General features: G+C 36.3%; 1 protein-coding gene across 2 annotated transcripts in view; it reads left to right on the top strand.

The window, feature by feature from the left end:
• MINDY4 (MINDY lysine 48 deubiquitinase 4) overlaps positions 1 to 22,283 on the top strand; it is a 136,021-nt gene that overhangs the window by 86,804 nt on the left and 26,934 nt on the right. For both annotated transcript variants that reach the window (XR_014316901.1, XR_014316902.1), the window contains exon 18: positions 7,623 to 7,735. The gene's annotated coding sequence lies outside the window, so the exon portion shown is untranslated. The remainder of the gene's footprint in view (positions 1 to 7,622; positions 7,736 to 22,283) is intronic.

Genomic DNA, 22,283 nt, shown 5'->3' with positions numbered 1-22,283 from the left:
CACTCTTGGTAAGGTCAGTTTTTGTAAGAAACAACCCACTTGGTTTAAAGTTATGATTCCAGTTTGCAGATAGGACAAATATGAATTTGAGCGCATGTTAGAGTCTGCTCTGCTTTTATCGGCATTCTTTTTCAGGAGTTTTCAATGTCAGTAGCAGGTGAATATATAAACTTGGAGGTGAAAATTTGAAGTGAAGTTCCTTTTCTACCGTATGAGGTATAGCTATGGGTAACCAAATATTTACTCATGTAAGAGAGAAAATAGGTGTTTGGCTGTATGCTATATGCTTTCAGAAATGTGTGTGCATGAATAGCAGAGGGCACAGAAAAACAAATTATATACACATTTAATTTTGGATACAATTTATTAGGTTTTATAGGGCAGTTTTAAGGCATCTGCTTATTTTCAGCAAAACACAGAGTTAGAAGTACAAGGAAGCATCCTGAAGAGTGAGACCAAAGAGCCATCAGACCATGTTAGGAGCTGTTACTCTCCTCTGAATAAAGGCATATTTAAATTCTTCTGATAACCTGTGCTTCCCAAATACCCATTGCCCCTCTGCTTCATCCTTTGAATTTTCTCAACCTCTAAGAGCTGTGAAAGGGTCTCTGTAACTTAAAATATAAAGACAGCATACTTTTTTACTCCTCGTTTGTTTTGTCCAATTTACATATCCTATATCTAACGTGTAACAGTGAATTAGGAACCCTCTTTCTTTTGTGGACTCTGACAGCAAAATGTCAGTATGGTTTGAGAACAGAAGAGTGATTTATCAGTTTTCAAGGATGCATGGAACAGGTGACTTTTGCTTAAAGGAAAAAATTATGTTTCTTGCTTAAAAATATAATCAAATAAAAGAAAAGCCATGCAGAGAATATGTGTTATCTACAATCGTTCCAGAAAGAGTTTCCTACAGAACAACCATTACAAGTCATTGTAAGTCTCTTGGGAACAGCAGTCAAAAACATCAGCAGTTAATTACTCGAACTTCCTAAATCAACCTTCTTTGGCATGACATGAAGTGAATGAGAGCAATAAAAGCAAGGAAGTGCATTGTGCTTTGTCCTGTCCAACTCCTGATCGGACAGGCGTAGGTTACAAGCACAAATGTAACCAGGCATGAATTGTTGTTTTTTATTTTAATTCATGGCCTTGGGTTAAATTAAATGAGCATGCTGGAAAGGCCAAGGTAAAACACAGGGCCAGGTCTTCAGACTGCGTAAATCCTCTAACTTAGTTGAGTTTTATCATTTCCACACCTTCAGAGAATAGTTTCTGCTCTAATAAAGCATCAAAGAGTTTAGACTATCCAGCAAAGTATCTAATTACTCCCCACAAGCTCCATCTCCAGCCATGGAAATGGAAAAACTATGCCCTAGAATGGCTGGTAACACAGAGACTGAACAAATTATTCTTGTTAGGGTCTTCAGAGTATTAGCTTTGGGGAAGGTATGCTGGGGTTTTGCTAAATTTTATGATACGCTGTGGGAGATGAATCTTTCATTTGCCTGTTCCTCTGATTGTCATCAGTCCTGGGGGCAGAAGAATGGTTGTGTAGTCTCTGTGGCTGCTGGAATGAGTCCACAAGGAAGAGATATGTACTCTCATGTTTGTTAGTAGATTTGGGAAAGGGAAAATATTTTGTGTGGACCCTGCTAAAAAACGATTTCTTCTTTGGGGTTAAACCAATCTGCAATATCTACCGTATCTACTTGATAAAGCAAATTTTTTTCTCTTTTTCACTGTTCTCTCCATTCTTGCCCTGGTATCTCACAATGCTGTGGAAAAGGTATTTCACCAGCTGGTTTGGTGTGTCTTCCAGGGAAAGGAGCTGTGAGTAGGAACATGAATGGGGCCATTGAAGGCTGTCCATCACATGTCTTTGACTTAGAGTGAATGAGAAGGAAACCCAGAGGAAAGAGTAGTGTTTTAATTGGGGGGACAGAGCCAAAGGGAAAAGCATACAATAATAAATCGACAGCAGTTTTATTTCAGGAAGAGTTTTATAGGATCTCAAAACCTTCACAGACACATGTGAGTGGAAGCTGCTGATTGATATTGGCTGGCTGGAAGGAAGAGTATAATGAGATGTACTTGTTGCACTTGGGAACTTAATGAAGTCTGCGCAATGGGAAACAGAAGGGAATGATGAGAAGGTGGGAAAATCAGGCTGGTGTCATGCTGAAAGAGCAATAAACTGGGCAGCAGGTAGGTGTTGTCATCATCTGTTAATGTACACAATAAAGAGCTAATCACCATAACCAGAAAAGCTCCTCAAGAAGTCAAGGAAACCCAGGTGGAGGAAACCCAATAATGTAATTAGTGCCAAAGGAGCAACCTGACTCCTGGAGCTACCCAAGGAGAACGATCAGTATGTGGTCAGCCAAAGCCCCAACGAATTGTCTTTATATCATGGATAATTTTACTTGATGATCAAAATCCAAAGTGAACACTGCCCATGTTCTTGTTGTATATGCATGTTTGCTGTCTTCTGTTCTTCAATTTCAGAAATAGTTTCGGCTTAGACATGCTCACTTTCTGTTTACCAGCTTATGACCTTTATTTTCATCTGTGGCTTGTGCTTTTCAGTTTATTTCTATGGATTTTGAAAATACTTTTTTTTTTGAAGGAAAAAGCCATCCTGATTATGATTTCCTAGAAAGGTTCTTATACTCATGACCAGTTGTTTGGCTATGTACGTCTGCAAATCATATTTTTAAGTGTGAAAAGAGAAACCAACTGGTGAAACAAAGCAACATGTTTAGGTAGGGAAAGTGATAGTCCTCCAGAAGATTTGATCACTTTGCATGCCAAAAAAAAAAAAAAAAAAAAAAGGCTATTATGTTTCTTGTAATCACTGCTAGCTTGCTGCACCAGGTTTGCTGTATAGTTTAGACTCTCCTCGATACTCATTTGACATGCCCAAAGAACACAACTCATTACATTATGTTTTAAAACAAGTGTCTCTTCAGGCTAAGTACAAATACATTTATTTTACTGCAGCATTAGTCCATTTTCCTTCGCATAAAAAATGGAGCAAAATGAGGGAAAGAGCTTTGCTTTTTCATGCCCTCAGGAAAGACGTGATTATCTTGAGGTGTAAGTGTAGGCAGGTGTGTGAAATGATGGTCTGATCTGGAGCACCTTTTATGCTGAATAGTATAATTTCACTAAATGATATTGTCCTCCTGAGGTGGAAACCGTCACTTTTCAATTTAAGCATGAAATATTACATCTAAACATGTCATTCAGTCTATAAACTACATTTCATTTATGGATAGATGAACAGATTCTTCCTCCTGACCTGGCTTTAAGAGCTACTTTAGGAAAACACAAATCCATTTCTAAAAGTGTCCTTCTCTCCAGTGATCATTAATTGTGCTGAAAATGACTACCTCAGACACAGGAGTCTAACATCTTAATATCCAGATGATGACGAGTAGATCTCAACCCTGAAATTAGACATTAGACCCTCTAGGCAGAAGATTCAGCAATATGTGTATATATACATATTTGTATATATATATATATGTAAAACTACAAAACCAAAGTTTATTTTCTGGCTTCCAAGAGAGTTTAACTACTTTTTCCAGCATCATGATCAGTGTCATTTACGCAAGAGAAGCCCTTTAGGATCTCAGGCCTCAACGGCTGTTTTCCAGATGAGATTTTTGAACAATTCCAGTGCAGTGTGTAGGAAACGGCCTCTGGTGACTTTCTTCTGCTTTCAGCGACAGTGCCAGAATGTGCCAAATTGATTGCTACTATAACAAATAAACTAAGCCTTGCTGTAGTTGCCCTTTTATAAATTAGGAGTGAGAGCCATGAATGCTCCTAACATTCTCCAAAGCAAAAGTATGAAATGGCTGGTTTACCCCAAAATAACAGCCTGTGGCATCCCCACTTCAGGTTGTGTACGTTTTCTGAATGCATCTGTGCTGTACATGACACCAAAATTTGTTATTAATTTATTAATATTTGGTGAAAAGTCACAGTTTATTGAGCTTAGGGAAGAAGGCAAGAGAAAAGGAGTCTGAAATTAAATATGAAGACATAAATAGACATAAGTTTGAATATGAAAACATAAGTAGATAAAAACAAGCAGTTGTGCTAAGAGTCATAGCACACAAAATCAATCATTTTGTTCATCAAGCCCTCTATACCCAAGGGGCTCAAGGAGGATAAACTCTTCTAACAATCCCTGATCACTGTAAGTTACAAAAAGAACAGCTTTGACCAAACTTCATTTGCTTAAAACACTGGAGCATCTCCTGATAGTGAGAAAATGAGTAGATCTCAGAAATTTTTACACAGTTCCACAGTACTGATTCAGAACCCTTTTTGAAACAAACAAATGAAGTATACTTTGATTGGGTTTGGTCAGTAACTTTCAGTAAATGTTATAGCATAAGCAGAGTTACATCCATGTAGAATATTTAGTTAAATACTGCTATGTGTAAAAAATAAATGAGCAAAACTGAAAGTGAATAATAAAATCTTCCTGCCTGCACCTCAATATTTGAAACTAAAAGAAAAATATGATGCAATATAAATTTAATTATAGATATTTAAATAAAACAGCAAATCATATGATTAGAATAAAGTAAAGGGAAATTCAAAGACAAAAGAAGATGACTTGAAATCAAGGACACACAGGGTACCACCATCCAATTGTTGTGTATGTTTATTTCTGCCCTGATACTCCTAAGGATAGTTAGGAAAATCTTTATTGAATAAATTATATTTTTCTATCCCTGTTTCTTAACAAAATGGAGTTTGAGAATAAAACTGGCATCTTCATACTTTAGCACTAAGGATTTCTTTGCAAAATCAAAAGAAATTACCATGTGAATTTGAGTGGATATTGCAAAATTAGAAACTGAACATTTGTATGAGAAAATTTGTATGAGAGAACTACAGAGTTGCTTTTAAATATAATAATCAATATCATTTTATCTTAAACACCTCCAGTCAATATTGACATAAGCCTTGTACAGTAATTAATAGAAAAACTTTATATTCACATATATTTCTAATGACCCACTTAATAAAGTTGATTTACCCATACATTTTCTTGAGGGAAAAAAAAAAGATGTGAAAATAAATGAAGGAAAATAACTCAATTTTTAAAGTTTGGTATCCCATCAAAAGGGTGAACTTATATTCCCTTTGCCATCAATATGATTTGGTTTCAAAAATGAATAATTCAATGAACTCAAGAAAGAAGAAAAGGAAAAAGAAAAAGAAAAAGAAAAGGAAAAAGAAAAAGAAAAGGAAAAAGAAAAAGAAAAAGAAAAAGAAAAAGAAAAAGAAAAAGAAAAAGAAAAAGAAAAAGAAAAAGAAAAAGAAAAAGAAAAAGAAAAAGAAAAAAAAAAAAAAAAAGTTTTGCCATACAAAATACTGAATTTGCCATGGCAAATTCGGTAGCTCCCAAAGCACAGAATAAATCAAATATAGATAAAATATAAATAAGATATTGTGTAAGGTAACTGAAGTCAAAAGTCTCTGTGTGATTACTTAATCCGCTGGGCTAGCCTGGTTCAGCTCCATTTGCTTTTATAGTCATGGTACAGTGTCAGTGCTAAAATGAAGATCGTGATCAATGACATGCATTTCCCCACACAAATGATTGTATGGACAGATGGAGTAACTGGATAAGCAGTTACAGGTTTCTAGACAAAACAGAGCTTTGATTTAAACACAAAAATTCTATTCATTTGATGTCAAAAACTATGTCCAATTGATTAAAGAATAAGCTACACCAAGACAATCGTTGTGTCAGTTAATTAGAGTGAAAACTTTTGCAACTGAGAATAAATTGGTACATCCAGGCAGTTTTTACCAAAGAAGGAAAGATGCAAAGTCATCAGCCAGGTGTATTTTGTGAAAATAATGAGTCAAGACATGGAGCCTGAGCACAAATAAAAGACTCTTCACCAAATGTTCATAGGAAAAAAAAAAAAAAAAAAAAAAAAAAAAAGGAAAACATTAAGAAAACTTGGAACTGAAACAACCAAATCACTGATTCAACAGAAAATGGGGATGTGAAAAAAGCGGCGCTCCTACTAAGACAAATGTGGTGAAAAATTAGTTTGAGCCAGAGCAAATGGGGCCTTTCCCTGCACAAGGAGGCCGAAGAGAATCATTACTGTGTGAATGCTCACTTAAAATTCCCTGAGAAGCAATTTATAGAGTGCATTGCCTACTATCCTTCTCTCCTTTTAGGGAAACTGTGTGGAGTGGATAATCCTGGAGCCTTCGCATGCCAAGGAGCAAATAGAATCATTAGTTTGTATCTGCTGTAGTTAATCACTCTCTTGGCTTATTCTGTAAGAATAAGAACTGAGAAGAAAACAGAAATGTGTCACACAGTTTGCTTTAACACTAGAATCCCCAAGACATCCTGTCTCCCACTTTTCTAATATTATTTCTGGAAAATAATAAACCTGACAGAATTCAAGAAGTGTTTGGACAGTTCTCTCAGACATAGGGTCTGTTTTTTCGGTGGTCCTTTAGGGACACGGGAGTTGGACTTGATGATCCTGGTGGGTTCTTCCATATTCTATGATTCTATGATTCTAGGTTAAATTGTAGATATTCTGTTGTAAACTGTAAGGGGAAACATCCTTCTGGTGCATGATAAATGCCAGAGAAGAGCTCTTGCCATAATTAAATCATCAGAAGGGAAAAAAAATAAAAATTAAAAATCTGGGCTCAAACATATACATCAAAGTGATCTAATTTTCAAAAATGTTTTTCTTCCTGAATGTTTACCTGCCCTTATATATATAAGCATCTCACCTGAGATATCTCAGTATGAAAATGTGGAACCCAGTTTTTGAATTTTGAAATATTAAGGGTTAGCAGGTAAATAATGTTTAAATTCATAATGGTTACCTAAATAAATACATAAATAAATGAATTTGGAAACTGAGAGAACAGCAAGCCCAGAAGATGCTTTCTAATTATTTCTTCTCTGTATCTTTCTGCTGATATTGTAGAATAAGTAGTACTCAGCAACCACAGTCTAAACTGTACATTTTAGTATCTGGCACAAATCATTCTTATCCCTTACAGGCTCCAAAACAAATTGGAAATGAAATAAAAATAATTGGACATTCAGGTCCCAGGCTGAAGTTTAGGTCCCAGACTGAAGTTTAGCTTTATTAAAATTGTTTGCATCTGTTGAGAACTCACATGAAGCTTGCTTGGTTTTCTTTTTTTATTATTATTATATTTATTATTATTATTATTATTATCATTTATTTTTTTTTTTTAATTTAACTTCCAAAAATCCTGGCTCTACACCAAAGTGATGGAATTTTGAGTTATGACCCTTAAGAATGAAGATGTAATTTGCTTTGGGGATATTACATCTTTAAAAAGGCTGAGTTAGATATGGTTTCAATGAATTTACAAACTAATAAAAACAAAGAGTAATATATATATATATTAGTGTAGACATTGAGTTTGTTTGTTTGTTTGTTTGTTTGTTTGTTTGTTTTAATATATCAGCATAGATCAACACTGCTTAAACATAAGAAGGCTTGGTATATTATTTCTCATTTGCTTAACAAACTTGGACACAGTTGTTGAAACTTACAGCTCTATTTCTTTCACAGAGATGTCAGATTCTACTGAAAATATTAATCTTGCAGTGACAGAAGAAGGTCTTACAGCAACACCTGAAGTTAAACAGAGCTCTGTGTGCAAGGAACATCTCTCTCCTTAACAGGTAAGTCTTGTTAAGAACCTAGAGTTTCAGCTCAGATAATTCCTTAGAAGTTCTTATTTGGATTTGAAACTTAAATATTCTGGAAATCAGCCTGGAACTAGCATGGTTTAAGAACAAAACAAACTAAAACAAAACAAAACTTTCTGGAAGTTACTTCTAAGGTGATGGACATGTTATGTGAATTCAAAATAGAACAAAGCTTGCTTAATTGTGTTGACTGGGTCTGAAATACCACGAATCCTACGCCTTCCGCATAATTCTGGCAGATTGATGTTCTGTCCTAGCCAAATCTCTGTTGTATCAAAGAAAGAAAACATGTAAGAAGACGTTATTTCAAGTTTGTCAATGTTTTCTTCACCAGAAAATGTACAGATGAAAATTTAAGTGGGTTTTCATTTGTTCAAAAGCAATTTATTTTCAAAAAGAGCAGAAAGGAAGGTATATTTTTCTCTATCTGAATCTGTAACATGTGAACAACGCTTTAATGAAGTTTCAGTTTTGGCTTAAAGTGATTCAAAATCTACGCTCTACAATATTTGGGTTCCAGAAATAGGAAGAGAATGAAAGTGAGAAATGCATTGGCAGACAACCCAAAGGTTGCACCTGGAAGTGCAGAAGGTTTTGTGTTGTGAGTTCTGACAAAGCAGTTTATGAAGTTTGCTGCTATCAGAACCACATTACCTGCAAGAATCTGCTGTAAAAGGACTTTAAGAACTTTAGGAATTTCATTTGGGTTTGGGGTAGAGAGCTCTTTTAGAAAGATTAGAAATAATAATTTAAAGACATCAAAATAGCAAAAGCAGAACAAATTGTAAGTCTGTTCTTTTGCTGATTTTCCAGAGCTGAAAAGCCAACAGAGAATTTCTGGGAGTGCACAAGAATGTCTGCTGGAGGAATGGTTGACTATATTTGAGATCTGAGATGTAGCCTAACAGAGAGCTAGCAAGTGGTGTTACAGGCAAGTCTTCAGACAGACTCTCTGACAAAACTTTTTCCCAACTGTTCAGCATCTATGTGGTTTTCTGCCAAGGTGCATGAAATACTTCATTATGAATAAATGCCTTTATCTACTGGCAAAGCTATTGAGAATGTAGGTGCGGTTGTGGCACTGTGTGCCACCAGCCAGAAAGGTCGAAGCCCCCATGAGAGGTGAGGGTGAGGTTGTGTGGATCTCCCTTCTTACATGTATTTCTTGCTGAGCCCTCCATTTAGAAACCTACTACCTCAGCTTTTCCTGGCCCTTCTCCCTTTGGAAGTCACCACCAGCTATGTCTCTCCTGTTTTCCTAACTTATCTCCTGTTTCCTCCTTTTCTGGTTACACGCCTCATACTACATAACAGCATTTTATCAAAACACATTTCTAATTAATCTGTTCTGGATCTGATCCCACCTTAGAGAAAAAGTCCAACTGATTTAAGTGGGAGGAAGATCAATCTTTGTTGTGTTCTTTTCAGTTAAGAATGTACCAAGGTCTTGTGAGGCTTAATCAAAGAAAGTGATTTGTCTCTGACAGTCTCTCCGTCTCTTGTGAGCTTTTATGAGGCTGTTCAGCTCATTAAGAGCACCTTAAAAAATATTGTTGTTGGAGACTAAAAAAGGCAAAAACATGATTAGCTGCAGATGAGCAATTTCTTCTAAAAAATTAGGAAATTAGAATCAAGATTTGGAAATCTTTTTTTGCCATGTTACACCAGTAGTTCCTTCTCACTACCCTTGGGAAGGATTATGTGAGTGCTGTTGTTTTCAGTCACATGTTTCAGAGGTGACAACTGAATACACCATAATCAATCCAAGCAATACAGACCTCTGTTGCTCTGTCAAGAGAGTCATGTTCTTTAATGACATTTTCCTCTCAAGCACTGGTGTAAGATATTGTGCTGATTTTCCAAAGCTAGAAAACCATCAGAGAAGGGTTGGGTGTGCACAAGACTGTCTGCTGCAGGAATGGTTGTGTAGAGACTATGTGCTGCCTCTGGGTCTGTATTGTCCTTCAGGGAGATGTTCATGACTAGTGATTTGAATGAATAGAAGCAAAATCAAAAAGTGAATTGGAAAAATCTGTTTTCATTTCTTTTTATGATAATGCCTATAGTCCCTTTTAAACCTTGTTGTTCTTTGTCTTGGGCACTTGTACACATAAATTGGGTATATCTATTAAATTAAAGAAGACCATGGCTGGACCTACGATATTCCATAGTGATGCAGTGTTACCATGCTCCTTGGAACAGTTTTGCCCCGTATCATTTTGCTCTTTTCCAGACAACTATCAGAAATGATTCAAATAATATAACAGATCAGAGACTGTTCCCCATAGGCAATGTGGGTGAGGTCTTGCTTTTTTAACATGGAAGAAAGATTTTAACCTTATGGACATGAGATGAATCACACCACTTGCCTTCAGGGCCAAGGAACAGTTTCTGGCCTGTTTGCTATACTTGTGTAATAAGAGAAGGGGCTTGCCTTTTAATACGTGTAATCTCTACAGAAAAAAAAAAATCAAAAGGGAAAAATAAAAGAAATATTTTTTTCCAGATGGTACAGAGAGATTAAAGACATGTTTACTTAGTGTAATGGAGCATTATACAGATATCCCCAAGTTAGTGCTGACCTGTTTTGGTTCATGTTCACCACAAGGGATAGAATGTCTTTGTTGGCCTGTCAGACTTTAGAAATTGGCTCAAACCCTATACAACCCAAAGCCTACTGAGAAAACTGTCAATAAGAGTAGCAAAAAGACGGTGGACAAGAAACATAAAATGAGCGGGATTTAAATATCTAAATATTTAGTGTGGCTATATTAGGTTTAGTTTCATCAAAAACCTTTACTAGTACTGAGTAGTCATTCATGCCATTTTCTGATGGCATTTCTCTGCTTCAGAGCTACAAGTTTTGACAGAAGGACCACCAAGCTGTAGCAGTCCAATAAATCTTCATAAATATTCATAAATCATGTTCAGTTTTATCTGTTTAATTATGAATTTCTTCACCCTTTTAGGGATTTGAAAGTTTGTGTTTTGGTTGCAGTGGAATATGAAGTCTTTGAGATGGTATAGGACATCTCCTTTTAGGCTTTCTGAAGATTAAATATTTATGCTCATTATGTTCCAGTTCTACTATAGAAGGATATCTACAACCTAGTTATGTTGAGGTATCTGAATTCAGCTTCCCTTTCAAATGAGTGGATCGGTTGCCTTTTAGCTTTCTATGGGACACATTGAAAGTCTGCTTTTGTCTTCATATGCTCAAGAGGCAAATCTCATCATCTACAGGACCAGTCTTCAGGGCTCACACATTTTAGGCTATACCAATTAGTTAGAAACTTGGACCATGAACTGGAAAGTAACAGGAACACCTGTGAAAAAATTTCACCCAGTGAAATTTTCCAGCCTTGTATTTTTGGGGTATGAGAGACCTCTTAAGGCCTGGGTACAACTTTTCATTCTATAATGATAATTTCAGCAAAGCTCATAACCTTTCATTTGTTGTTCCTAGTCAACTTCATGCTGATATCATTTTCTTATGAGACACAGAAAAGCTGCAGTGACTTTATCAAAGTTGCAGAGGAAACCTAGACTGGCTGGAGACCTAAGTGGAATGCAAAAATTAAAACTCAGTATTGCAACTACTGGACCACTTTTTTTTTATTACCTGGTCCTGTGGTATTATGTAATATGAAGTCTTTCATTGGTTTTGCCCCTTTGCCATGACCACTGGTAGTTTTTCCTAAAAAAATTGTGAGTAAAGACTTGCTCTATATCTCGATTGTCCAGCCAGTGGAATACTTGTAACTAAATTTATCAGCCTTTTAAGTTGTTTTTAAATTGCCTTTAGCTTGTGATGTTTCCTTATCTTGGACAAGAGAAAGGAAAAAGGAAGGAGTCTATTTCTGCCATCTCTTTCCTCCTGCAAGAAAACCCCCTCCCCCTTCCCCTCTCTTTGCCTTCCAAAGCTTTTGTTAATTTAAAATTAGCCCTTTGAGTTGCTCTTGGGAAAGTCAGGATCCACGCAGCAACCAAGTCCCAATGGAGAAGGCTGTTGCAGTAAACATGGGGCAGAACCTCGGTGAATCACCTGGCTGGCGTTCCCCCACTGCGTGAGGGAGAGCAGTGTAGGAAGCCCATAAAGAAACATGCCACCACCACAGGGGAATCCATGCAGGATACTTCAACGAAATCATTTCCCATCCAATCTGGGCCTCCTACCAGCTATTCACTGCAAGCGTCAGTCCAGATAAGTAATTAGAGGGCACTAGATGCCTGGCTCTGATCTCATTGCCATTGTTTGACCATAGGAAGGATTCAAAACAAGGCTTGGGGCCAAAAATAAGTCCTAAAATGATTTTTTTAATATTCGGATTTTCTTGTCCGCCCCCCGCCACCTTTAGGAAAAATTAAATAAATAAATAAAATATCTTACAGCTAATTTTTAGTGACACCCACTGGCAAAGGCTCAGTTGTAATACATCCATGGAAGCTCAGGTTTGCTTGTAGAGTAGGTATTGGCTTGCCATGCATCCAAGCAGTCTGATCTATGTATACACATGTGCTGCCAAGGCCAGCCACCCAGCAATACTTGGGAGCGCTGTTGCTTCCAAAAATACCTATTCTAGCCTGTCCCAGGAAAGACATTTCAGGAGGGATGTGACAGACAAGACATTCTTTGTCAGCCTTTTGAGGAGGAAAAGAAAGCATATAGGATGTTTTATTCAAACCATCTACAGATTTTTTATTATTATTATTTTTTTTATTTTATTGTGTGAAACAGAAAGTAAAAAAAATACAGTCAAGAACCTTTCTTGGCATATTTATTATCCTTTTTTTTTTTTTTTTGCTGTACAGTGGAACACGTGGATGGACCATATATTTTGCACTAGGTAGAGGATGACAAATTATGGCAGCCTCTTTCAGGGGATTTTTGCTGGATTTAAATAACCTTCTGACATTTTTCCTTTGGGACATAGGGAAAGGGCTACGCCCCCATGAACAGGGAGGACAGATATGTTTATTGGGAGTGATATGTGGGCAGCTCGGAAGGTAAACTTTTCTCCCATTCTATTGTTTCCCTACTTTCCACTGTATGCAAAGCAAGCATGGGATTTTAGGAATACCAAACCTCACCTTTCTAATGCTGCAGTCATGTAGATCTTTAATGCTGGCTGGGAAATTTTGATTGTATAAACCCTCTCCTAACCAGCTTCCTTACACTCACAAATCCCTGTTTGCAACAAATAAGTTGAAACTGAACTCTAAAGCCATGTTGTGAACTGTGAATGTGACACATCTGGTGTCACAGCAAATATATACATGAGGAGCCTCGAGGCTTCAATTAAGCCAGCACTCAAGCTGGAAGTGAAGAAGCCATAGTAGCACAAATATGAGCACATGGTAATTATTTTCCTGAAAGATATTTTTTTCTCTGTACATTAGACACCAACACTACGATGCTGGCATTTGCCACTTTCAGAAAGTAAGAAATAGGAACAAGACATTGTTTTTAAAGGGTGTAATGTATGTGTGGACTGTTTGTGAGTGAGTGCCTATTACTGTGACACCTGAAATTTACAGCTCATGAAGGAAATAGATATGTTTTCTGTCCCCCCACAACAACAGATATGTTTTCTGTCCCCACACTAGAATTATTGTGAAGTAAAAAAATATACAAAAGCAGTGCCAGGTTTGCTATTTCATCCAGAAGAGGGCAATGGCACAGAATGTGCGTATTTCAAATTATTTTTTCATCTTACTTTTTCATAGGCATCATTTTCATTTACATTTTTAAAGCATTCATAAGTTCATTTGCAAAAAATAAAAAAAAAAATACATTAAAAAGTCTTCAAAAGCAAGCAAACAAAAACACAGATGGCATCTGTCAAAATTGTACTGGTGCATATTTTTTCAGATGAATTTATTTTACCAAAGTGAATAAATAACAGAAGTGAAGCATATATATACACAGCCGGGATAGTATTTTCTGCTATTTTTTAAAAATCCCTTCCTTTCTATAGATTTTTTGTTTTAAATAGCTTTAACAATTCATAATATCAATCAAATATGAGGAAGTGATATGTATTAATAAATAAATATATAAGTGCCTTAAACTAAAGAATAATGAAAAAGAAAATAAAGCGAATCATGGCTACAAAATAACTAAACATGTGAATAAACTTAGAAACCAAAAGGATTCTGAAGCTTAGACCTTGCAGCAATGACGATATCTTAATGTTTCACTCCTGCTTGGTTTGAGAAACCTTTGTGATCTTCTATACTTACCTGAAACAAAGGATTCAGATTTGGGCAGAATAAAGAAATGCAGAACTCATCTGAGTATGGCTAAATTATGCCATATTTTCATTGTGATGGATAACAGAGCTTAGATTTTAATGTGAAACAAAAAAGTTAACTATCTTAAAATCATTCTCCTTCCCAAAACTCTCATTGAGTTTTTCTGTAACTGGCAAAATTTAAGACTATTTAAGAATTTTAAAGGGAAGTTTTCTCACCTTTCTAAAGGTAGAGTTTCCTCTGCGTTGAAAGCTAGTATCACTATTTTTTGCTCCCCAGAACTGTGATGCCCAGTACAAAGCAACAGGGAATTTCCTTCATTTTATATTTGGGTGAAAACATTGAAAACAAAAAGACAAAAGCCAACCTCCTCCAGTGAGCTTTCACGTTTTCCTTTCAGGATGCCAAGCCCCTAGACAGACCAGCAGATAATATTATTTCTTAAAGGGCCTTAAAAGCTGTATTTTGGTCTCTCTAAGTGTAATGGTCCTGTGTTTGGTAATTTAATGTGATGATTGTTGTGCTTTTGAGGTTTAGGACAAGGACCAAGCAGGTTGCTATTGTCATCTATAAAGGAAAGATGAAGTTAGGAGCCATGATTAGATTCCCAATGGCATCATCAAACTTTGGCAAAAGTCAATGGACATTTTTAAGGTTCCTATTAATAGCAGGCCCTAGCACAATGACTTCACATTGTTCTCAATGTGAAAGCTTTTCTCAGGTCACTCTCTTGCTTTTGGGAAGGAGAGTGGTCATGCTTGGGTCTTGACAACCAGGTAGGTAGGCCTATTGAACTGTCTGACACCTTTTTGCTCAGTCTGTATTTCTTGGAAGTCTTTCCAGGCTACAGGAGCACTGGATGTGTGATAGTTCAATGAACTGTAAGCCACCCACTTAGGTTACCTTCACTGTGCTATTCAGAACATGTATCTAACAATTTAATTTCAGTGTTTTTCTAAGGAAAATATAGTTTAATCACCCTCTAGAGGATAACACCTTATTCAGCAACATCCAGCACAAACTTGGTTCTAAAGTTAAGTAAACACAGGTGCGTGCAGGAAGCTGTTTGCAATGATACATGAACTTGAGATCCTACCAAAAACAATTAGGCAAGAAGTCTACATTTTAGAGGGACCCCAGATACACCATCCCCATGCATGTGTCTAATGTTATGTATAACATGCTGTGAGTATACTGTTAGTTAAAGTGAACAAGCTGGTGGCACCCCCAATTCCTGTCTGTTGGGGTTCCTACAGACACTTTGCCATACATGAAAGTGGGGAGGAGGTGGGAGGGTGGGGGAGACAGGGGTTGTGATACACCAGGACATTCCTAGAAGCATCTTGAGGGCTGTTAGGAAAAAATCATATGGGACATGAAATCAAACCCTTTAACTAAAAATAATACTTATTTCTTTCTCTTTTAGACAATTATTACAGATATTCAACCAAACAGAAGAAAGAAACTTCTGCAATGACTTATGGAATGAAATCACATATTCATTCCACTAGTGAAATATGTTTGCTTTTTTTTTTTTTTTTTTTTTTTTTTTTTTGATCCCCAGGGAGCATTTTCAAATGCTTTAAATTGTTTACCTTGACTTTAGTCTAGATTAATTATTTTCTTTGGCTACAACTAGGCATGCCCAGAAACTGTGGGATGAGTATGATTTAAAAGTGTGTATGGCAGATAAGCAGGTTAACATTACAGACAACTAAAATCTTGTGGCAGATCCCTCCAGATTGTGCTACTGACTTGAAAAATACTAAACAAAAAGGGAATCTTTTGTTCTGTTGATGCTTTTAAACTTTTCTTTGCAAACACTTTTCTGAAGAAAAAAAAAGGTGTAAACATATTGTCGCATGAATTTGAGAACAGAAGAGGTAGCAAATTCAATAGCTGCAAGGATATGTGTATTTTAAAGCTTAAAACGAAACAAAACAAAACAAAGCAGTACTTTTATCGTGGCTTTAATGTTTGGCTAACACAGGCCAGCATATTTAAGCCGGTAATTCCAGCGGTGAGTTTAATAACATCTGGTTAAGATAACCCAAAGATTTCTTAAATGTTTTTTATAAAAGGTGTCTTCATCTCAACCTTTCTGTCTTATCATATGCTATAATATGAAAAATTCCTATTTAATCAGTAGAATAAGGGAAGGAATTTTCAGGGATATCTCAGAGATGGAAACCCCTAAATTTCAGCAAACACTTGGAGAGATTGATCTCAGACTTGAGCAACATGAAGAGCTTTAATGTATATTTATCAAAGGTGTCTCCACAATCTTTCAGATGAAGAGCTGGATAACAAGGAAGATCTCTTGAGCCTTTTGAACTTACCCGGGGTACTCATTTCTCATCCCTTGGAAAACCTAATGCGTGGTGAGAATATCAGCCTGGCTTGCAGAGCAGGAACAGTTCGTTCTGAGCTGTTCAACACACTACTCCCTCTGTTTGCTTCATGTTATCAGCACACTGGCTTTGGTTTTAATACACTCCAAATTAATCACTTTGCAGGCAAACAGGCTGGCTGTAGAGGTTTGCAGTGTTTTCTTCAGAGGGTGGGTTTACTTTGGAGGCCAAGTAAAGAGTTGCCAAGCAGCTGCCAGAACTGATGGATAGAAGGCAATGGGAGGAATGTCCAGAAATATTTCATTGTTCTTTAGTTGTTAAACAAATGGATACAAGATGAACTCCAGGTTGCGTTGGGTGTGGTCATTGGCCAAAAGGGGTGAGTTTGCAAATGTATGTACTTTTATAAAAGTAATTGGGTTCTTATTTCCTGTGTTTCTGCCTTACTGATTGTTGGATAATCCCAAGAATATAATTACTTTACTTATTCTGAAATAAATGATTCCAATTCAAAAAATTAGGTTGAGAAAGGACTTGTATGAAATTTAGATCTAGTATGTATGAATTACTTCACTCTATAAGAGTGATTGCTGAAAGTACTGGAGAAAATACTAATAAAGAAAAGGCTACTGTGATCTCAAAACAGTAATTACATATGTAGTGATGACTTTTATATTTCAAGAGTAAACAGGCCAACACAGGAGGATATAAGATGCACTTCTTATAGATCAGCCTATGGGATGAATAGGTTTCATACCAGATTGGTTTCTGGAACAAATGCCCTTTCCAGTAGGACGACTGAATTGGAAAAGAATTGGAAAGAAAAGTTGTAAACATGTATTTTTCATATACCTAAACTGCATATGGAATAGAAGTAGTTTTTCCCTACATTTTGCCTCGGGATTTAGTAATTTCATGAATATTCAGAAGAAAGAAAAATAATGATGGCAAAGGATCATCAGAGCTTCAGATGTCTAAACATTGCAAATATTACCAAAAATTTGCCAGTTCAGAAACTGAGCTTCTGAACATGTTAAGAAAACAGCTAGGTGTCTGTGCTGTTGAAATGAGTGGTGTGGCACATCTGCAAAAACAGACAGTGTTAAAATGCCTGCAAATGGCAGTCAGGGTATGTTTTGGCTCCAAATCAATGGCTAAACATTCCTTCACCCCACCGAAGCAGCACGAGGCCTTTATGCAGATTAATGAAATGTTGACAGTAGCACTGGCAGATTAAGGGATGACCTGCCTATAGAGTATTTGTTACTAATAGTGATAACTGGTACCAGTTATTTAATTTTAGCTAGATTGAGAATTGCCTAAATAGGACAATAAGGTCCTATGTAAGGTGACTCACTCTGTGCTATCTTAAATGGCATTTGCAAACTTTTTTATGTGATTCTGGTGTTGTTGAAAAAGGAATGCAATGGCTTGACATTCTGCAATATCTAATATTATTTTTCATTCTGACCTTTTGAGATTTTTTTTTCTGGCTTATCCTGCGGAAAAAGAGATTAAAAAATCAGAGAAGAAACAGTATGAAAAAATTAAGTTTTCCGTGTTAGAAGTATTTGACATGTTAGAGATAGGAGTCCCTTCTCCACCTCACATTTTATGATTCTGGCCGTGCTTGTTTTCTTGTATAGTCTTGTTCTGAAGATGTTTGGGTTACATTAAGTGGCACAAAAATATCATCCAAATAAAGTAGAATCAAGTCTGGCCATAAGGAAAAATGCTTCTTTGATTGTCTTGCTTTTCTACCCTCACTTTCATAGAAGAATGTGCATCCCTTTGTAACTTGCGTAATACAAGAGAAAAGAGTTAGTCCCAAGCTCTAGGTTGGAAATTTCTATCTTTTATCAGTATCAGAACTTGCTGCCAATGTTTCAAAAAAATCCCTGGAGTGGTGGCACCTGGAATGTCATCATTTTCTTGATGGGAACACATTCTTCCACTCATATAACTAAGGACCTCAAATTTCCTGAATCCTCATGAAAGATGCTTGTATCAGAGACACTACATAGCATCTAACTTTGAGCACGAAAGTTTGACTTAGAAGTCAGTAATCTAGGCTCTGTGTACTTCTCCCTTCAGTGAGGAGGGATGAGTGTTTGGATCCAGTCACTGGAGGAGCTTCTCTCTTCATGGATAGTCAAGGAGAAAGATCACCCAGCAGAAGTACCCTCTTTCAATTACAGTTGTTTCTTAGGGCTTAGGGTTCAGAGATTTCCTGCCTAGCACAACCAGATCCTGAGAACCAGATGTGCAAAGAGAACTTCCCAGAAAGGACAATTTGCCTTGTGGTGTCATCAGGTATATTTGATAGAACAGGAAATTGTTGCTCAGAAATGTTTTTGAACAGTTTTTGTCCCACAGTGCAAGTGTAGAGGGAACCAGGATGGCCTTATGGAAGATTACTCACCTGGGTCAGGGGTGTTGCTTCTTACAAAGCATGAGCAAGGAAACCTCAGGTCTCTTTATATCTGGAATAAAATTTCCGTGTTTGATACCTCAGGGCTGGTTATACAGGTTGCGGTACTCTGACTAGATTTTTTTCCACTGTGAAACCAGAATATTTGGTTGTAAAGAGTGAAAAACAAAAACAAACAAAAAACAACAACAACAACAACAAAAAAAGTTTTAGTAAGCAAAACATTTCCATCTTGCTTCATGCAGCTGATTTGAGCCCATGCTGATATCCAAAGATGCATTCCTTTTCCTACAGCTTCTGGCAAAAATATTTTGTCTCTCAAGTAATTTGTCTGTCTTTAGTTATCCAGTAGGAGTGGCTTCCTTTGAGATTTATCCCCTCCACATCTGCCTCTGTGACCACTGCAGTCCCACCTGGCCAGGAGGCTTGCCTAACTTTCAGTGAATCCAGCAGGATCCATTTCATGGCCTTCAGCGGTCAGCTTTGATTAGCCTCTGAAGAGCAAAAGACAAACATGAATAAAATCTCTTGAGCTCCCACACCATTAGCAGCACATTGTGAGCATCAGGAAAGCATTTATTTCACATTAAAGATAAAACTGTCAGAGAAGCCAGAATCATTAAATCTGACAGGACGTTAACAGCTAGGAATGATTTGGAGGAGCTTGTCAGGGAAATCCCAAGACTGAAATATAAATTATGTGAAACAGTGTCTATTCAATGATAAGCTAATGCCTAGAAATACACCATCTGTGCAGTTTCCTCATACTGATAAATCCTGAAGCAATTCCGTAAGAAACTGCAGGTTTTTCCAGGGTATCTTTTGTTTGATGTCCATATCACTCCTGAAATGTTTTGCATTTGAAAATGCATGGAAAAAAAATAAATGGAAAAACATCAGAAGATGATTCATAGTCAAAACCGATACACAGTGGGTATACAAGCTTGTTTTTTGAGCAAACTTGCTGCCCTTGGCTAGTTGGATGCAGACCAGAACCTCGAGGTTGGTGGGTTAATAGGGCTGCATTGGAAAGAAGCTTGGAAAAATGTTATTCCTGCACCTCATCAGTTTTGATTGTCTTCATCCTTGTTTATTTAATTTTTTATTTTTTTTCCCTGAATTTTCCACATTAAATGAATAAAGAATTAATGAATAATGTCTTTGCTAATGAGACAACTTTTTAAAAAATATATTATTATTGTTATTTTTTTTTACGGCAGACCTGTATGGAAAGCACAGTTGGATACTACACAGTATTAATCACTTCTAGCCTTGGAAGTCTAGGTGACAGCTTGCTTAGTCTGACCTGATCTGGGAAATTGCATGGACTGCTGGAGTAACTCCCCAGATATTTTCTCACTGTCAGCTGATAAAAATCTATTGGAAAGTGTTGTTAAAATCTATGTGGCTCATTTAGACCACAGAGATATACACAGAATTAGGAACTGTGGAGATGGGAAAGGACTACTAATTGTCCAGTACCTTGCCAGTAGGGGATTTCTCTCTAGTGCACACTTACTCATTAATTTTGAGAAAACAATTATTCAATATTTCAAGCAATTATGCATTCATCACCTCCCTAGGGCAACTCCCTAGGGTAACTTTTACACAGTAGGTCTTCTTGCTCTGAAGCTTTCCCCTCCACCTTGAGAATTTACCCAAGAATTTTTTTTTCCCCAAGGTTTATATATATGAGTATATACATATATATATGAATACACACATATATCTAATTTTTACTAGTTCTGCCGTTTTTTGTTGCTGTTGTTGTTGTTGTTGATTTTTTTTTATTTTGTTTTGCTTTGTTATTTATTTATTTATTTATTTATTTATTTATTTATTTTCCCTCTGCAAGTATTAATGGGAAATTAATGCAGTATTAATGGGAAATGTCAAGATGAATAAATGAAATGATGGTCAAATGTTTTCCAGTTTCTAAAGTTAAATAATAGAAAACTGACAAGAAATTACAAAGAAATTCTGGGAAACTATAGCAAAGGCAGCAAAAGAGGTCTAAAACAACCTGAATGCTAATGACACAGCTTATATCTCATGTATATATAACACAGTTAGCAAATGGCTTCCTATTCTGCATGGATGTCACTTCAGTATGAATGTCAGAAACTGTGTCATGGCTGGGAATCTTAGATGAATATACTTTCTTATGTAATAAGTTGCATGAAATGCCAAAGGTCTAAAGATATAATGAAACTTGAATTTAAATAAATAAAATATTAGTTTATTGAACAGTGGAATAAATTGCTTATTTATATGTGGAATTTACTTTTTTTTTTTTTAAATATAGATTTTATTTATAAATGGTTTATAAATGGAGTAAACTGGTTTACATTGGACATGTTTACATGTATATTTCCCCTTTCTCATGCATTCTCCCCAGTAAGTAGATTTTGGGATGTCTAGTAAATTTCATTAAAGTTGATTAAAGTTCAGTAAGAGGACTTTTCTACTCAGCTGCCTATTTTAATAAATGTTTTAGGAAACATTTATTACATTATTATTACATTAGTTAATTACATTTTATTATTTTATTAATTAATTTTATTAACTATTACATAATTATTTTATTATTACATTTATTAATACATGCTTAGGAAACATGTATTGTTTTTACCTATTCTGAGTTTTTCTCCTTTCTTTTAAACATAGTTGAAACCAGCCTTTGACTGTTTAGATGAAACAAACGAACAAACAAAAACATATACATTAATTTAAGCACACTCTCATATGTCACTGAAACTACTCAAAGGACATATAGGAGTTAACTGGTTTTCAGGACTCTGTTTTGTACACCCTATGACACAGCAGATGGCACTGGGCCGGAAAATGAGATGAACTGAAGAAGCAGTTGCTTATATAGGAAGAGTCCTATACAGCTTGTAATTAAGCTTGTCTCATAATGATGGTGAAGACCATGGGGAGGAAAAAAAAAAAAAAAAAAGCAAAACAAAACAACAACAACAAAAAAAACACACTGATTTTGTAAGTGACTCACTGGTAAAAGAAGAGTTGTGTGCTCAGGAACATGCTAACAATTGTCCACACTGTGTAACTTGCCAGCATGACCCCTAATGACTTTTTTTGGCCTGGGATAAGCAGCACCACCTCAGGAAGGGCTATAATTTAGGTAATAGGGATGTATTCCCAGTGGAGGGTATGGATAAGGCCATCTTGGGAGCAGAAGGGCGATTAAGTTTTTAACAGGGTGCCTTAATCATTTGTCCATATCTTGTCGTGAGAATGGGCTCTGAACTGTTATTCACTAACATGCACATGGCCAACAAAGACTTGCAAGATATTGTGATTCTTGATAAATTCATGGCCATGTTTGCAGATTAGGGTGGGGCATCCTTAAAAGGATTTCAAAAAATGTGGATGATTCAGATAAGTTCCTGATTTATTTATTTTTTAACATATCATTAAGCAATATGATGTCCTAAAGCTATGCATAGCCTACAGTTTGGAT

This window comes from Aythya marila (assembly GCF_965140915.1).
Source record: "Aythya marila genome assembly, chromosome: 2".
Classification (NCBI taxonomy): Eukaryota; Metazoa; Chordata; class Aves; order Anseriformes; family Anatidae; genus Aythya; species Aythya marila.
Note: the sequence above shows the minus strand (reverse complement) of the source record. Positions and strands in the feature narration are given on the sequence as shown.